The sequence below is a fragment of the Diceros bicornis genome, chromosome 14, assembly GCF_020826845.1.
Source record: "Diceros bicornis minor isolate mBicDic1 chromosome 14, mDicBic1.mat.cur, whole genome shotgun sequence".
Lineage (NCBI taxonomy): Eukaryota > Metazoa > Chordata > Mammalia > Perissodactyla > Rhinocerotidae > Diceros > Diceros bicornis.
Window position 1 is genome coordinate 41,457,634 of NC_080753.1, and position 19,353 is coordinate 41,476,986.

General features: G+C 44.3%; 2 pseudogenes; one reads left to right on the forward strand and one right to left on the reverse strand.

Annotated features, from left to right (window-relative positions):
• Positions 1-2,381: 2,381 nt before the first annotated feature.
• On the reverse strand, positions 2,382-6,088 carry LOC131413365 (butyrophilin subfamily 3 member A3-like; annotated as a pseudogene).
• Positions 6,089-11,729: 5,641 nt separating this feature from the next.
• LOC131414036 (butyrophilin subfamily 2 member A2-like) lies at positions 11,730-18,548 on the forward strand (annotated as a pseudogene).
• Positions 18,549-19,353: the final 805 nt, after the last annotated feature.

Genomic DNA, 19,353 nt, shown 5'->3' on the forward strand with positions numbered 1-19,353 from the left:
CTTCTTCTCCACCCGAGGGCTTTCTCTAACACCAAGGATGCTTGCTCATTTGCATATAGACAGCCCAAGTGGAAGGGCAGAAGAGTTAACTCCCCCAGGGGCAACTTTCCACCAATAGTGTGTAGGAGTTGTAGAAGAGTGGCCCAGACTCCCCACCCCTGCTACAAGGATTCTGAAGTATAGCCCACAAGTTCACATGGTTTCTCAGAGTGTCCTGAGTGGGACCCAGCCCCGTTGCCCACATGATATCCAACTAATTAACATGCCCTCTATGCCATTTTTCACTTAGTTGGCTTTTCTCCTTCTACTTATTTCCAAACTTGTGTTTCCTGGGAAGACTTCTCAAATAGATTATCTGAACCCAAGTCCTTGACTCAGAGTCAGTTTTTGGAGAACCCAAGCTAAGAGACAGGATTAGGTAGGAATTTCACCACACGTTGTATCCAACAGTGAGAATTATCTTTTCTGGAGAAGTACAGTCTGACATGTATACCTGAGTCTAACAAGTGAAAAAATGGCTACAGACAAATTTTCCAAGAATTCACAGGAATCTCCAATCATGGAGGCCTCTGGTCTACACAGTCCTACCAGGATGGAGGTCTCGTCCTCCTTCATGTGAGCCAGGCTGTGACTATGATAAGTGCAGTGGCTAAATAGTCCATGCCATCATCTCTTCAACCTATGAGTGTGATACATTACATGGCAAAAGGAACCATACAGATGGAATTAAGATTATGGACCCTAAAGTAGGGAGATTTTTCTGGATTCTTAAGAAAATTATCCTGGATTATCTGCGTGTCCTCAGTCTAATCACACGAATTCTTAAAAGTGGAAGGAGGCAGAAGAGTCAATGAGATTCAACAGAAGAAGAACCAGGAGAGATTCAAATATTGTGATGGACTCAAGCTGCTATTACTGCTTTGAACATGGAGGAAGAAGGCCACAAGCCGAGGAATGTGGCAGCCTTTAGAAGCTGGGAATAGCCCTGAGTTTACAGCCAGGAAGAAATGGCAATGTCAGTCCCACAACTGCAAGAAAATGAGTTCTGCCAACCATCTGAATGAGCAAGTAAAGAGATTCTTTCCTAGGGCCTCCAAAGAGGAACACACCCTGCAGATATTTTGATTTTACCTGGTGAGACCCATGTTAGACTTCTGACCTACAGAAATGTGAGATAATATATTTATGATGTTTTAGATCTCAAAGTGTGTGGTAATTTATTATACCAGCAATAGAAAACCAATACAATAGGGATTTTGTGAAATGTTGCAGTGAGGTAAACTGTGACACTGTGATAAATAAACTGTGGGGGCACCCACACATCTATGTTGTAATGAAGTAAACTGTGAAACTGTGGTGAGTAAACCATGGGGTCTTAAAATCTAGGAAAATCTCAATTGAAGAGTGAAGAGTGTTAACAATTTTCTTTAACAATGTAACTTGACAACCACATGCCTGGTTGTGGAGGGGATACAGTGGTGAACAATAATAGTGATGATAATGAAGAGTAGCCTTTCCCCAGTATCTATCAGTCAAAAGGAACATCCTTTAACATCAATGAATGATCAGGTTCGGAAATATCCCTTTCCTGACATGGATTCTACAATGTGATAAAAACACCACTAAAGTTCATCTAGCTTCCTTCCTCCCAAATTCTTATTCCACAGACAATCTTTATGTGTTAAGTTAGTCTTCCTAGAGACCTTCAAAGAAGGAGGATTGGTTCTGGCTCCATGATCACGCATCACATTGACAGAGTGGGTACATGTGCCCATTATTAGTGAAGAGTTTGGCCTCTAGTCCCTTCACATCCTGTGTGATGCGGTCCCTGTGAATTCATTCTCTTGACCACATCCCCCTGCAGACTCAATCCAATGAAGCGCTGGACCTATGGCTCTGACAATCGACCTTGAAAGAACCAAGTGGGATGTGGCCTCTGTAATCACCTAACCTATGGTGATATTTACCCTGGGGTGCTCTGGGAAGGGAACCTCAGGGCTGCACATGGTCCCTTCCCCATAAGGGCAATGGCACTAGAAAAGAAGAAAAGGCTAAGGAGTGGGGGTGGGACAGGGGCCAAACCTCTCCCAGCAGCACAACTTCTGTATGAATTATATAAGTTACTTAACTTGGCTCTGCCTCAGTTTCCACATTCTGGAAATGAGCTCACTTCACGGGATTGTTGTGAGGATTAAATGAGGGAAACTCACTTGAAGCATTTAGCACAACACCCAGTACATTTTAAATTATCTATAAAAATCAGTTATTGTTCAAATACCAGGTGTCATTCACTTCCTGATTCACTTTTGGAAAGTTACTTCACTTTTCTGCATCCCTGTTTCCTTATCAACAGAAAGGAGAAAATAAAATGGTACCAAACTCAACTGTCATATGGAATAATGGAATTAATATTAGTGAAGTGTTTCACACAGTGTGTGCATTTGGTAAGTATTTTATTGTTGTGATGTGTTGCTGTTAAGGAGGAGGCCCTCAACTCCAGGCTGGGCAGGGGGGAGCAAGGATGTTACTTCAGCCTGAGGGTCCCCATTGCCATCAGCAGAGCCCGGGGTCACTGGCGTCTCCAAAGAAAGGTCAGACACTAGGTTAGGAACAAGGGAACTCTGCACTCAGGTCAGTGCTGGGCAAATGGTCAAGGCAGTTAGATCCTGTATCATAATTCTGATAACAGGCCACAGAGGCTCAGAGAAGGAGGTGTGTGGGAAGGTGTAGATATGAGATCCATCCATGGCATTGTAGAATGAGACCTCACCAGTCTCATAGTCCAGGAAAACCCCCACTCTTTGACTAGGGTTGGCAACTGTCAGCTTGGTCTGGGGGTCGGTGAGAGCCCGATAGTCATTCCCATTAGACAGCCCCATAATCCAGAATCCACTCTCAGGTGACATTTTGACCCATTTTTTCCTCTCCACATTCTCCCTACACACCCCAAGATGCCACTCTGTCCTGTCCCCCACCTCCACCTCCCAGAAATGTCTCCCTGATGTGAAGCTCTTACAGCCAAGCACACAGTAACGCCAATAAAATCTCTTAGGGTTGGTGGGCAGATTCTGTCATATGAATCCCCACCACAGGCTCCTCTGGTCCTTAGAAACATGGAAGATACAGTTTGCAGTGTCCAGATCCAGAATCACATCACTGCAAAAAGTTTGGGGATGGGCCATGGAGTTGGCATTGTTCCTACACCTCAGAGCCTCAACTTTCAATACATGGGTCTGGCTGAGAAGGTCTGAATCCAGAGCCTGGTGTCTCCAGCTTGCCCTAATTGTGACCCTCTCAGCAATACAAAAAGAAAGGCCCAGGGTTCTTGTGTTCAGTGGGGTACAGTTCTGAGGGTCAGGGTCTGTCTAACCCAACATCTGGAGTTATCTCCTTTCATCCATCTTTTTCCTACTTCCTTTCCCAAAATGCCTCTGCACACCTGTGCTTTATTGTCACATAGATTTACATTTCAGTCCTTGCTCTACCGCTTATGAGCTGAATAACTTCATTTTCTGCAGTCTCTTTTTCCATAGACCACACTTATATAATACCTTTGAGCATCAATTTCCATATCTGAAAAATGGGGATAAAAATAATAATCTCTAGGGTAGAAATAGACAACACATGTTTTATAGGTAGCCCAGGGCCTGGCATGGAGGAAGTGCCTGATGTTATAATAGCTCCATGCCTTTTCTGTTGGAGTCTTTCTGTGCTCCCAGATCCACTCTCCACCTCTCTCTACCCTCTTCTGCGCCCCAGGAATCTATCCTCTAGACAGCATCACTGAGCTCCCTTGCTTTTGGTTACTTATTGGATTTGGCCAATGGGAAGTACTAGCTGAAGATTCGAAGGAGAAAGGAAAGAGAGGCACAGAATTTATTTCCTCCACTTCCTCCCTGTCAGCGTTAGATGGTGATGCTCTAACAAAGGCATGACTCCTTTCAGGCAGCCCTGTCCTTGAGCTACAGCTTCCTCCGGCCTCCAGTAACTACTCCCTCTCCCTATTCCTTCAAGCCTAGGGGTAGTGACAACTGCCCACTATTGTGAGCCCTGGGGCACTTCACATTCTCTTGTTGTTTTCCCTTAACTCTGCTACCACCTTTGTTAAGAGTTCCTTTTCTAAATCTTCTTCTACCACCCAGTTTGAACATGCCATCTCTCTCGTTGGTTTTTTGACCAAAGCATGTTCATTACCTCATTTAGTCTTTACCTCAACTCTCACATAATAGGAATTATGATCACCTTTTAAAATGAATAGACCAAAGATCAGAAACATTAAGTAACTTGAGGGCACACAGTAGCAAGCGACAGCTTAAGAGTCTTGAAAAAAGCAAAGATCTTTGTTCATTGCCTTCTCTCCTTGGCCATTCCACATTCTCACTCTCCCTATGATATTCGTTCTGCCTCTCCTTTCCCTCAGCTCTACTCTTTATGCCTTTCCCTTCCCATGAAGATCTGTGGAAGCCCAGGAGAGCAATTCACCCTGGTTCTCTGGGCTTTCAGCAGGAAGGCCCTGGAGATGGGCACACCTTTGAGACCAGGACCTCAAGTCACCCCACCTGGAAATCTCTCAGTCATGGGGACTAGTTTTCCCAGAATCTTGAGTTAGAAAAGAAAAAGGGGATATAGGCCCTCAGGTTGTTGTCCTAGGGAACATAGAGTGATTCACTCACCAGGTTGGAAGAAGGCCATCTTCCATTCTGAAAGGCAGGAGACACAGATAAGGAAAAGGCTTTATTTCTGTTCTTCCCTCATCCATTCTCCTCACTAAGCCTTTTCTCTCTCCCTTTCTTCAGCCTCTTCCAATGTCCAGCTTCCCTCATCTACAGCTCTGCTGGATCAGGCATAAAACCTGTCAAAAATGGTGGACTTCTTTCCCTCCATCATGCTGGGGTTGCAGGGGACATGGCCAGGCTTTGCTGGGATGTGGGAATGTGTGTCAGCAGGTGGCGGGGTGGCTGATAACGCCCAAACACTGTGTCTGGAAGGTCTTGTCTGAGGCACCAGAAAAGCAGGGGTGATATCCTCCATAGAAAATGAGCTGCTGGGCTAGATGTCATTATTCCTACTGGGAATGCCAATGGGTCACAGGGAAGAGAAATGGTTTAAATGCTTAATATACATGTGCCAGGAAACTCAGAGAACATCAGGGTCAATCACCATGGTAGGCCTGAGACTTCTCTCCACCTGCAATGGAAGAAAGGTAGAGACATCAGCTGAAACATGTCATTTCTGAGTCATGTCCTTTCTCTTCTTTTACACCAACCTAATCTTTCATTTTGACCGCCACCCCCACCCCCTTCTCCTCCGCCTATTCAATTCTCTCCTCCCCTCTCCTCCTTAACATCAAGTCTGAGAACATCAATTGCATGCTGGTGATACCACAGGCACCATGTAAGTGCTTTCCTAGCTGAGACCCAGTAGGTCTATTTTGTGTGTATCTACACTCCCACACCTGGGTGTAGGTGTTACTGTGTGTACACGTGTCTGTGCATGTGCACTAGAATCCATCTGTCTCAAGCTGTATTATGTCCTGCCTACTTCTGAAAAGAAATGGGCAACTTGAGGAAATTTATGATAGAATTTTTCAAAAGCACCTCTAATAAATCTTTGACAACTGAGCACTGTGGCCACTCCTTTTCTAAAATGCACTTTTCTCCCCTTCCTCTCTGAATTCCTCACTCTGTTAAATCTTACATTGTTTGCTTTCTTCTCAGTAGCCTACAGATTATGTAAATCAACTAGTGAAGTTACCAGCACAGGGAAGGCACTTCATCTAGAGAGTTCCATCACCCTCTTCCTCTTTTCTTTTTAAGCACACCCTGGATGTTCCCTGGTGCCTTGCTGGGCTGAAGAGTCTATGAGCCCCTCATGGAGAGAGATTGAAGGCCCTTTTCTCCATTAAAAAAAACAGGACTCCCCCATCCTTCCCCCAAATCAGCCACCTTTCTTTTTTCCGTCCCTAAAGGGACTGGGGACATTTCTCAGCCCTGGGCGGATTTAAGTATGAAGAAAAGGTGGGGAAATATCCCAGCATAGAGTCTTAGATGTGAATTCAGAGAAAATGTCAGAGCCACTCACTGGCCATAAGCAGGAACTCTCTCTTCTCTGCAATGGAAGAAATGTGACCAGTCATGAAGATGCTTAAAGCAGCAACACCAAGATATGTCCAGGTTCCTGGGGGAATCAGAACTTACTGAATTCATGCAGGAGCTTCTCTGGAAAATAAACAGAAAAAAGAATTATTGTTAAGGGGATCCATCAGGGAGAACCTCTGGAACATAAACTTTACAAATGATTGAGTGAAGGGGTGGGTGCACTGGGTTGGGGAGGGTCAGGTCCTTGGGCTCCCTCCTCTAAACCATCGCAATGGGTTCCCTTCCTGGTCAGATACCTCTTGCCCTTCGTTCCAAATCCTTTTCTGCTTGCTCTCTCTGTTTCTCCTTCTGCAGTCACCACAGGAAGTAACCAGCCCCTGTGAGAAACAGCAGCAAGACATGCAGGGTCCCTGCCAAGGTCCTGATCCAGGGCTGGGCCCTCCAGAAGAAGGGAGTGATCCCGATTTGCGCAGCTCCCAGAGAGGGGGAGGGGTGGCCCTCAGCAGGGAAATCGTAGCTCCTGGGGTTCTCTCAGCCAGTGGGAAACTCCCGCACAGAGGACTCAGAAGAACCACAGGGCTACCATCAACATCTGAGCACACCAGAGAGTGGATAACAAGAGGCAAACGAGAAACCCCCCATGCCACGGACCCAGAGGGCAAAAGAGAGAGCCCGCCGCCTGCCCGCTAACCAGACCCTGCAGCTCAGCCTACCAGACCAGACCAAGCGATCCACGGCAGACCAGATCAAGCGATCTAACCCAACCAATCACAGCAGAAAAACCGCGGCAGAGTGCAGGGGGCTTAGATTACACAGCCCTTTACCACCACACAGTGGTGGCAGGGTGGAAATTGCAACCAGAGATTTCCAGGATGAGGAAAAACAAAGCCAACACAGGAACCACAATGCAAAGATATATGAAATCACCAGACCAGAAGGAAAATGGCAAGCACCCAGAAACCAACCCTGAAGACACAGAAATCCATAATCTAAACGACAGAGATTTCAAAATAGCTATCATAAAAACACTCAACGAAATACAAGACAACACAAACAATTCAATGAGATTAGGAGTTTCTTCACAAAAGAGATTGAAATTATAAAGAAAAACCAATCAGTGCTGATGGAGATGAAGAACACAATGGATGAGATGAAGGAGAATCTGGAATCTTTAAAGAACAGAGCTGACAATATGGAGGAAAGAATTAGCATTTTAGAGGATAGGAATACAGATATGCTCCAGATGGAAGAGGAGAGAGAACTAAAACTAAAAAGAAATGAAGAAAGTCTCCGAGAAATATCTGACTCTATTAGGAAATGTAACATAAGAATTACAGGTATTCCTGAGGGAGAAGAGAGGGAAAGAGGAACAGAGAGCCTATTCCAGGAAATAATAGCTGAGAATTTCCTAAATCTGGGGAAGGAGCAGGAAATACCAGTGAGTGAAGCCAACAGGTCACCTAAATATATTAACAGACAAAGGACCTCTCCACGACACCTAGTGGTAAGGCTAGCCAGAGTCAATGACAAAGAAACAATATTAAGGGCAGCTAGACAAAAACAAAAAATAATGTACAAAGTTTCTCAACAGAAACTTTACAGGCTAGGAGAGACTGGAATGATATATTCAAAATACTGAAAGACATAAACTTTCAGCCAAGAATACTCTATCCAGCAAAAATATCCTTCAAATATGATGGAGAAATAGTAACTCTCCCAGATAAACAAAAGCTAAGGGAGTTCATGGCCACGAGACCTCCACTGCAAGAATACTCAAGAAGGCCCTGAGGCCTGAAAAAAAGATGAGAAAGGGAATACAAAGCTTGGAGCAAGGAGAAAAATAGGTAGATAAACTCAGAAAAATAGTAGATCTTTACCAGAATAGGTTAGCAACCACTTAAATACTAAAATCAAAGATCAAAGGAAGGAATTCACCAAAAATAAATTTAACCTCATCACTGTAAACATACAGCCACAACACAAGATAGAATAAGGTATAACAAGAACGACTTAGAAGGGGAAGAGGAAAGTGATTGAATTGACTTAGTATAAAGAAATAGGAGGCCACCAGATAATGGAATATCTCATACACAATATTTTTTACACAAACCTCAAGGTAACCACTAAACAAATAATCAAAACAAAACCACATATGATAAACAAAGAGAAAACTAGAAGAGCCATAAGACAGAACAACCAAACTGAATTGGCAGTCTGAAACAAATGGGACAAGACACAAAGGAAATGCAAAAGAACTAGAAAATAAGTGACAAAACAGCAACATTAAGCCCTCATATATCAATAATTACCCTAAATGCAAATGGATTGAACTCTCCAATCAAAAGATACAGAGTTGCAGGATGGATTAAAAAGCAAGACCCAACAATATGCTGCCTCCAGGAAACAAATCTGAGCACTAAAGACAAGCACAGGCTCAGAGTGAAAGGATGGAAGACAATACTCCAAGCTAATGGCAAACAAAAGAAAGCAGGTGTTGCCATACTCATATCACACAAAGTAGACTTCAAGATAAAACAGGTTAAGAAAGACAAAGAAGGGAAATATATAATGATAAAAAGGACACTCCACCAAGAAGCCATATCACTTATAAATATATATGCACCCAACATAGGAGCACCAATGTACATAAAGCAACTATTAACAAACCTAAAAGGAGACATTAACAACAACACAATAATAGTAGCGGATCTTAATACCCCACTTACATCAATGGATAGATCATCCAGACAAAAAGTCAATAAAGAAATAGTAGACTTAAATGAAAAACTGCACCAGATGGACCTGGTAGACATATACAGAGCACTCCATCCAAAAACAGCTGACTACACATTCTTCTCAAGTGCACATGGAACATTCTCAAGGATAGACCATACATTGGGAAACAAAGCAAGCCTCAATAAATTTAAGAAGATTGAAATCATAACAAGCATCTTTTCAGACAATAATGCTATGAAACTGGAAATGAACCATGAAAAAAAAAAACTGGGAAAGTCACAAAAATGTGGAGATTAAACAACATGCTACTGAACAACCAATGGATCATTGATGAAATTAAAGGAGAAATCAAAAACTATCTGGAAACAAACGAAAATGAAAATATGCCATACCAAACCATATGGGATGCAGCAAAATCGGTCTTGAGAGGGATACTCATAGCAATACAAACCCACCTTAACAAACAAGAAAAAGCCCAAATAGGCAACCGTAAATTACACCTAACAGAACTAGAAAAAGAAGAACAAACAAAGCCCAAAGTCAGCAGAAGGAGAGAAATAATAAAAATCAGAGCAGAAATAAATGAGATTGAGACCAAAAAAACAGTAGAAAGGATTAATGAAACAAAGAGTTGGTTCTTTGAGAAGATAAACAAAATCGACAAACCCTTAGCCAGGCTTTCTAAGAAAAGAAGAGAAAAGGCTCAAGTAAATAAAATTAGAAATGAAAGAGGAGAAATTACAATGGATACCACGGAAATACAGAGGATTATAAGAATACTATGAGAACTTATATGCCAACCAATTGGACAATCTAGAAAAAATGGATAAATTCTTAGACTCATACAACCTCCCAAAACTGAACCAAGAAGAAATGGAGAATCTGACTAGACCAATCACAAGTAAAGAGATTGAAATAGTAATCAAAAATCTCCCAAAAAATAAAAATCCGGGACCAGATGGCTTCTCCGGTGAATTTTACCAAGCATTCAAAGAAGATTTAATATCCATCCTTCTCAAACTATTCCAAAAAATAGAGGAAGATGGAACACTTCCTATATCATTCTATGAGGCCAACATCACCCTGATACCAAAGCCAGACAAAGACAGTACAAAGAAAGAAAATTACAGGGCAATATTGCTGATGAACATAGATGCAAAAATCCTCAACAAAATATTGGCAAACCGAATACAGCAATGCATTAAAAAGATCATGATCAAGTGGGATTTATAGCAGGGACGCAGGGATGGTTCAACATCAGCAAATCAATCAACGTGATACATCACATCAACCAAACAAAGAATAAAAACCACATGGTCATCTCAATAGACGCAGAGAAGGCATTTGACAAGATAGAACAAATCAATCAATGTGATACACCACATTAACAAAATGAGGAATAACAATCAAATGAATGCCTCAATAGATGTAGAGAAAGCATTTGAGAAGATACATATCTATGTATGATGAAAACTCTCAATAGAATTGGTATAGAAGGAAAGCACCTCAATAACATAAGGACCATATAGGACAAACTCACAGCCGACATCATACTTAACAGTAAAAAACTGAAAGCCATCCCTCTGAGAATAGGAACAAGACAAGGGTGCCCACTTTTTTTTTTTTTTTTTTGTGAGGAGATCAGCCCTGTGCTAACATCTGCCAATCCTCCTCTTTTTTTGCTGAGGAAGACGGCCCTGGGCTAACATCTGTGCCCGTCTTCCTCCACTTTATATGGGACGCCGCCACAGCATGGCTTGCCAAGCAGTGCGTTGGTGCGTGCCCGGGATCCGAACCAGCGAACCCCGGGCCGCCACAGCGGAGCGCGCACACTTAACCGCTTGCGCCACCAGGCCGGCCCCAAGGGTGCCCACTTTTAACACTCCTATTCAACATAGTTCTGGAGGTTTGGCCAAAGAAATTAGGCAATAAAAGGAAAAAAATGTGTCCAAATTGGAAAGGAAGAAATAAAACTCTTTCTGTTTGCGGATGACATCATTCTTTATATAAAAAACCCTGGGGGCAGGCCCAGTGGCATAGCAGTTAAGTGCACGCTCTCTGCTATGGCGGCCCGGGGTTTGGATCCCGGTCGCTCACTGAGACACCGCTTGTCAAACCATGCTGTGGCGGTGTCCCGTATAAAGTGGTGGAAGATGGGCATGGATGTTAGCCCAGGGCCAGTCTTCCCCAGCAAAAAGAGGAGGATTGGCGACAGATGTTAGCTCAGGGCTGATCTTCCTCACAAAAACAAAGAAAAGAAAGAAAGAAAAATTTTCCCCTGCTCTGGTTGTGACTGTGCCCACGAGGAGGTTAAAGAGAAGAGAAATTAGCGGAAAATCATCGCTTGAGCATCCGAGGAGAAAAGAAAATGCAGAAGTTATTTCTAGAAGGTAGGAAAGTGGGGAGAAGTGATACATCTCTGGGGCTCTGGTGGGGCGGTAAACGGAGGAAGAGAACCTGATGGCAGGAAAGGCAGCATCCCTGGGGAGGAGAAGCTTTCTGGTGGGGAATCTCTCCACAACTGGCTTTACCTTGGGTCACAAACCCTGATTTGCAGGGAGGAGGAAGGGAAAGGAGGGAAGGCGTAAAAGAAAGTGACAACTGAAGCAACTCAACTCTAGCCAGAGAAGTGAGCCAACAAGGGCAGAAAAACGCTGTGCTGATCCTTCTACTGTTGACTTATTTCATGGAATGTTTAATGAATCAATCAGTAGGGAGATACCTGAACCAGAAAAAGAAGGGGGCTGCCCAGAACAGAAGTTGGGGAGCTGATGATACCAATATGGGTCACCGGAAAGTTTGACCTAGATTGGAACTGTGTTGCCAAGACCCTTGGCTGATTACTCCTTGTCTGTGCCCCTAGGTCTCTAGTCCCTGCCCCACCTGGATGACTCATCTTTGGCGCTTATGGAGCCAGCTGCTTCCCTGCATTTCTCCCTTCCAGACTCCCTTCTCTTCTTCCACCTCCTCAGCTTGTTTGCACTGGTCTCAGGTATGGTCCATGCCACTAACTCCTATCAGCTTCCCAGAAAGGAAAATCAGCACTTCAGTCTGAAAAACACCGCAGTCTGAAGAAGTACTGAAGTTGTGTTCATTCATGAACTTTGCTTCTGCACATACTCATTGAATTTATACCAGTGCATCCCACGGAAATGCGATGACAGCTACAAAGCCCAGCTGCATACACAATTTTAATTTTTTTGTAGCTACATTTAAAAAGATGAAAATGAAAACAATGAAGCAAATTTTAATAATATAGCTTTTTAACTCCCCAAACCATAATATTACCATTTAAATTTTAATTATTGTAAAAGATTAACAATAAAATACTTAATATTTTTATTCTAAATTTTCAAAATTGTGTGTGTGTATTTTACATTTACAGCACATTGCCATTGGGACTGGCTAGTGGCTATCATGTTGGACAGCTCAAGTTTATACTCCACTCTGGGCACTGTGCTAGATTGGGGAATGGAAGGAAACCTCTGTGAGCACAGGGTCAGTAGGGGGTGTTCAGTGTTTGTTTCTCCATGTTTTGTTCAGGAAGCGTTGCCAGCCTCAGTAGACACTCTTACTAGGTATCTATTGCTGCTCACCAGCCACAGCTACTGGACCCCAGAATCCTCAGCCCAGGAAGCCCCTGTGGCCTTAGAAAGAATACGTCTGAAAGTATATATTAGAAATAAAGAAAGAATCTGTCTGTGCCCTGGAATATGCACTTTCTTTCCTTCCTTAGATATGTGATGGCTGGCACCCCTGTCTGATTTTACACTTTTGTTGAACAGACCAGTTTACTGTCTTGGAGGCAGCTGATCCAATCTTGGCCATTGTGGGAGGAAACAGCATGTTATGCTGCCACCTGTCACCTAAAGAAAGTGCTGAGGACACGGAGTTGTGTGGTTCAGGTCTCAGTTCTCCCCGTAGTGCTTGTGTATAAGAGCTGGCGAAAGAGGACAGAGGAGCGGATGGAGGAGGACCGAGGAAGAACAACCTCTGTGAAGGGAGACATCAGCAAAGGGAGCCTGGCGCTGATCATCCACAACATCACAGCCCATGAAAACGACATCTACTGCTGTTATTTCTAAGAAGGCAAATACTAGGATGAGGCCACCATGTGCTTGATGGTGGCAGAAGCATCCTTTCATTTTGTTCAGTTGCTTTTTGTGTAACTCCTGGGGAAACTTTCTCTCTTAACCTAAGGCCCATGACAGACCAGCAGCTACTTGTCTCAAGTCCGTTTACACAGGGAGGATGGCTTCCTCACTCTCAAGGGTCAAATGAGTGGGTTTGCCCTGCTCAGCTGTGGGCATCACCCCCTGAGAAGCACACACAGAACTCAGCTGTAGGCTTGAACAGGGGAGAATGTTGAATCCCTACAGATTATTCTTATGTTTACTTCTTAGAGATCTCTGAGGGTCTTCCTCAGTAACATGTTTTAGAAGTAGACATTTTTATTGTGAAATATATCACAAACAGAAAATTTAATAAAACATTAATGTACAGATTTCTGAATTATTATGAACTATGATCCGTATATCACAACGCATATCAACAAATAGAACACTGCCTATTCCTTACTTTTGTTAGTTTGTTAGGGTCATGGCCCTGAGGTTAAAAATTTCTTAAGATTCTGCCAGTCTGGTAGGTTTCTGTCCTTATCATATTAACCTAGAGCTTTAGGAAGTCAAGCCTACTGAGAAGTCCTCCCAGAGCTGAAAGTGAAATCCTGAACCTGCTTACTTCAGGTCAGAGTGAACACTCCCATACAGAAGTGAGAACATGAAAACCTCTGGCTGAATGAATCAGTCAGGAAACATTTATTAGGAGGCAGATGCTTGGTACTGTGATGGGGTCTGTAGGTGGAGCAGGAAGAAAAGGGGGATGTAATCCTTTCTCCTTAGAGATCTCACAGTTTATTTGGCATATTGGTCTCCTGTTATTCACCAACGTCAAGGTTTTCTTCCTTCCCTTCTTCCTTCTTTTCCTCCTTCCAATCTTCTTCCTTCCTCCCACTGTTGCTCCTTCACTTTCTTCCTTTCCTTCCTTTCCTCTCTTCACAGAAGAAGCACTGCAGGAATGCATGGAATATGTGTAATCAGTTTCTCTGGGCATTGGACACTTGCTCTTTCCCCTCTTCCCTTGGCTCTCATCATTAAGAGCTGATCTTCTAAGACACTTTGGCTAAAACACCGTTGCCTTTTTATCTCAGCTCTGGTCTCACTCCTCAGGCCTGGGCTCTAAGTCCTTCATTAAAATGAGGGGCCATGAGGATGGGGGCATCTGGCTGGAGTGCATATCTTTAGGGTGGTACCCAGAGCCCCGAGTGGTTTGGAGGAACCCTCATGGTGAGATCACGCCCACCCTGGAGGAGGCTTACATTATGGATGCAGACAGCCTCTTCATGGTCACCACAGCTGTGGTCATCAGGGACTACTCTGTGAGGAACATGTCCCGCTCCATCAACAACACCCTGCTTGGCCAGGAGAAGGAAACTGTGATTTTCATTCCAGGTTAGTTCCCTGCCCTCTGGAGCCTCGTTGAGTGGAGGCAGGATGCTCAGCAGACAGACTGGAGCCTGGAATGGGGATGGGGAGATAGGGGTGTGGGGTGGAAGGGTCCTGGGCCCTGAAGGGCTGGGAGCTGCAGCTAAATTGAGGCCTCTCCCCTTGTCACAAGGGGAAAATCAAATATTCTCAAAACACATAGATAGGAGCCTCTTCTCTGAAGGTAAATCTAATCTTTTTTCTCTATTGTGGTCCTTATCCGCTGCAGCAATTTTTAAAGTTTTAGAAGAATCATAAAAGACAGAGAGTGGTCTGGGCTGGTGTCTGTCTACACCCAGAGGTGCTGCCTGCTGAAGCCTTCCCTTCCTGCCAATAGGATTTCCCAAGGGACAGAGCAGGGAAATTCTCCATCTACAGACGTTCATAAATTCATTACACAAATACTTAACAAGCATCACAAATGTTCAAGTCTCTGTTGGAGAAACCAAAAATAAATCACCGAACAAAATATATATAGATCTCTGTCCTCATGTGGCTCACATTCTAGAGCAGCAGATAGAAATAAATAAATTAAAACAAGAACTGAAATCATTAATTAAAGTGTGGATTATATCATGGTGATGAGTACAGTAGAGGAGGGGTTAAAGAGTGCAATAAGGGAGTTGTAATTATAAAGAGGATGGTCAGGGAAGGCTCCACTAAAAAGATGGCAATTGTCAAGTGAGGAATGAACCATGCAGATATTCAAGGACTGAGCAAGCCAGGTAGCAGGAAGAGCAGATACAAAGGGCTTGAGGTGGGAGCACCGAACAGTTTCAAGGAACACCAAGAGGGAAGTGTGGCTGGAATGGTTGAGTGCAGGGAGAGTACGAGGAGAGAGATTCAGAGAGGCAATAGGTTCAGATCATATAGGGTAATGTGGGCCACAAATTATCTTTGGCTTTTAGTATGAGTGAGATAGGGAACATTGCATGTTTTGAGCAGGAAATAATATAATTTCACTTAGGCTGCTTTGCTCAGGATAGACTGAAGAGGGTGTGGGCAGAAGCAGGAGGAGGGCATTGCAACATTCCAGACAAGAAGGGATGATGGCTTGTCCAATGTGGAGGGCGGTGGCGATCCAGCACGGCTGGTTAACTTTTATTCAGCCTGGTCCTTCTCATGGTGACTCTACGTGTTTCTGCTTTTTGTCTTATGGGTCCCCAGCCCTGGCAATCAGTCTGGGGTGATTCTTTCTCTATGTGGGTTTTCTGAGAGAGAAGCCAACGGAGCAGGAACCTGGGGGAGCTCTTTAGATATTACAGGTCTCCTTTTTCTCACTAAATGGGACTTTTCTGGATCCCTTTTTAGAATTCTTTATGGCCAGCACATCTCCCTGGATGGTGACCCTGGCTGTCCTCATGCCTACTCTGCTCCTCCTCATCACTGGGAGCATCTGTCTTATCAAGAAACTCCACAGGGAAAAAGAGATTCTCTCAGGGGAAAAAGGTTGAAAATGATGAGAAAGAAATTGCACGTAATGACCTGGAGAAAGAACGTGTGAAAAAGAGAAAGAAAATCAAATAGAGGTAAAAGAGTAGGAGGAAAGCTCAATGTCACACAAAGGACACAGCTCTGACAGCTAGAAGCCTGGGAAATGGAGAAAGGAAATGAATAGAGGCAGCAGCAAGGGCTTAGAACTATCAAGTCCTAAGAATTAATCCGTCAGAGCTTGCTTGCTTCCATTCTACAAGTGTTGCATCCATTCATCTGGCTACATGGAGCACTCCGTTGTTCAAAAAAAGTAAACCTAAGTCAGTGCTGATAATCTCCAGCCACCTGATCATCCACTAATTATGTATCTTGATAATTCCCTGATCAGGAGGTAGGGGGGAGAGTTGTATTTACAGAAAGGGCCAGTCCATCGTTTAATATAAACTCAAATTCTCTTAGTTCTTCTATTGAAGACATTCATTTGTTTCTGTTTATTTTTTAAGAGCAACTTCAAAAGGAATTGTGTAAATTTAGCATTTCCTGAACTGCTCCAGGCACAATTTGTACTCCACTTGATTAGCCGTTATCTCATGAAGCTCCCATCTCTGTCTGTCCCGTTGTAGGATGAAGAAGAACCCTCTTACATGCTGGTGAGCACATCTGACATTCCCTGTGTTCCTGAGCACCCTCCCCACTAGCCAACCAACAGGACACATTAGAGGAGATGAACAAGGGGCTCAAAGCTGGTTGGGGGCAAGAGGAGGCTTCATTCACTGGCAGTATCCCACCCAAAGCTGGGTCCCAGCTTTTCTGGGAGGGAATCCCCACAGCTCTCAATTAAGTCTACAGCTTTGTTCCCACCAAACTTTGGTTTTTAGACTATTTCAATCCATGATTACAGAGGTCTACCATACATATTTGACCTCCCTAAAGTTTACATTGTACTAATTGTTGCTCTGTGGATCTTGGATTATTTGAAAGAAGACAATACTAGCTTTGCTATTTATAAACTGGGGTAGGATATAGACTTCACAGTTGAAGAGCCATGTGTGGGAAAGGCAATAAGCTTCCCCAAGCCTGTCTCAGGGGTGCACAGACGGGTACCAGAAATGCCATCCTGCTCCAAGAGAACACTGATACTGTGTGTGTAGCCTGTGAGGGGAGGCGAAGTGGGCAAGTTGGAGAGCAGGGAATAACTGGCCTGGTCCTAATGAGCAGTTTGCATTTTATGATTTGTCACCTTCTGCTCAAAAGTACCAGAGAATCCAGGTGTTACTAGATACCGTGTCACTGGGACCTTTCCTCCTTCCTCTTTTGAATTTCAAAATTGTCACAGACAGACATATCAACTTGGGGAAAGGAGAAAGTCATTTTAACACAAGGAAATGTAGATGGACTAAGTAATAATAACCGCAGATGGGAGAGTCTGCAGACTGTCAGGGTCTGAAGCATCTCTTGTACCCAGAGAGGTCATAGCTGCAGACTTGAGAGCCATGTTGTTAAAGCAAAACTGGATGGAAATAGTTCCCCTTACCTTCTGCCATAAACACCTCTCCGGCAGCAGGTTGAATTTTGGGGACATTGTCCTCCTTTTTTAGCTTTTGAAGGGTGCCTTTCTCAGTCATTTAAACCAGTTGTCACCTCCTTGAACTGGTGAAACACAGAGGACCAGCCCAGGAACCTGTGTAGGGAGAAATTGGCCTTAATTGCATCATTGAGAGAAGAATAGCACCTTTTTGCTGGTTTAAGCCACGTGGGAAAGTTTCTAACTACACAGAGTCCCAGAGATCATATGTCTTGAATAGAAAAGGGGGCAGATCTGAGAATGTTGAGAGAAAGTGGGAGTCACTAATTTCACCTGTTTGTTAAGCTTTCTACATTTCTTAGATCCCCAGTTATCCTCTACCTGAGGCAATGCTCCTGTCACTCAAGAGATAGAAGCGCAGCCTCAGTAATTCTCAGTCTGTGAGCTGCCTGGAACGTGGGATCAAGGGGCCTTCACGGAAAAGGCCGTCACATGGGGGATCTCCCATCACCTTTCTGGGACTTCTCTGGGGACCAGGAATCATACAATCTCCTGAGACTCCAGGCTTAAACCTGAAACTTCCTCTGTAGCTGATGTGGTCTGAGACCTGGACACCGCTCATCCCAAACTCTTCCTGTCAGAGGACCAGAGAAGCATGAGACGGGGTCCCTCCAGGTGGAGTGTGCCTGACAACCCAGAGAGATTTGACTGTTGGCCATGTGTCCTGGGCCTGGAGAGATTCTCCTCAAGGAAACATTACTGGGAGATGGAGGTCAAAAACATGATGATGTGGGCTGTGGGGGTTTGTAGAGGCAGTGTTGAGAGGAAAGAGGAGGCCCTACTGCTTCCTCAGAACGGCTTCTGGACCTTGGAGATGTTTGGAAACCAGTAACACGCCCTGTCCTCTCCTGAGAAGATTCTCCCCCTGACGGAACACCTTCTCTGGGCGGGCATCTTCCTGGACTATGAAGCTGGAGATGTCTCCTTCTACAACATGAGGGACAGATGGTACATCTACACATGTCCCTGTTCACCCTTCTCTGGGCCCCTGAGGCCACTCTTCATTCTGGGGTCTGATGGCAGCCACTTCTTCATCTGCCCAACATTCATAGGGGCCCAGGGGGTCATGATGCCTGAGCTGGCTTGATCCGTCATAGGGCAGAGATCCACTGTAGCCACCAGGACAAATTCTCTGGTCTCAGAGCCAAGTAGAAAAGCCCTGGCCATCTCTCCTATGAGAACACAGCATCTTGAGGAGGAAAGTGGACACTCCTTCCCTCTGATCACATAAGAACACCTCCTCCAGAGGCCCCCTTGACACCCTTTCCAGGCCCCAGCCCTGTGTGTCCCTCATTACAGAGTTCCTTTAGTAACTCATTTGCTTGAAAACATGGGGCTGAGCCTAGTCTCAGGAAACTTGTGCTGCGATATGGCTCCCAACCAAGAAGAATGTATGAGAAAGTGACAGGCAGAAAACCTGCTACTTTAACATCAGAATGGCACATTCAGCCTGACACTCAAGTTGACAGACACTGTGGACTCGGGGTGAGGACAACAAGATGCACTAGGATGTAAGAGGAGAGAGAGAAACCACAAACGGAGGTCAGAGATAGTGGAAGCAGGTCCAGAGAGGTGGTAGGGGATCAAGTATGTGAGCATGGTTAAGCCCCACCATTACAGCCATGGGGTCCCAGGAGCTGGGACCTGGGACCATTTCAAACCCACCACCAACATTTCCATACCAAAAAGTAAAGCTCTACAGGCCTAGAACTGGGATGAAGAAAGATGAAGAATGAGGACACATCTGGATCTGGCCTGTTTCAGGTGTCCCTGCAATAATCAAGGAGTTAGTACTCAGTTATTGACTGTGGCCTAGGGTTTCAGGTCCCAGCTGAGCAGGAGAATACTGGACCAAATGGATCACAAGGTTCAGTTTCAGAGGAGAGAGCAGCAGTTTCCAGCTTTTTGGCCTTTAGACACTTCAAAATTATTGAGGACCCCACAGAAGTTTTCGATA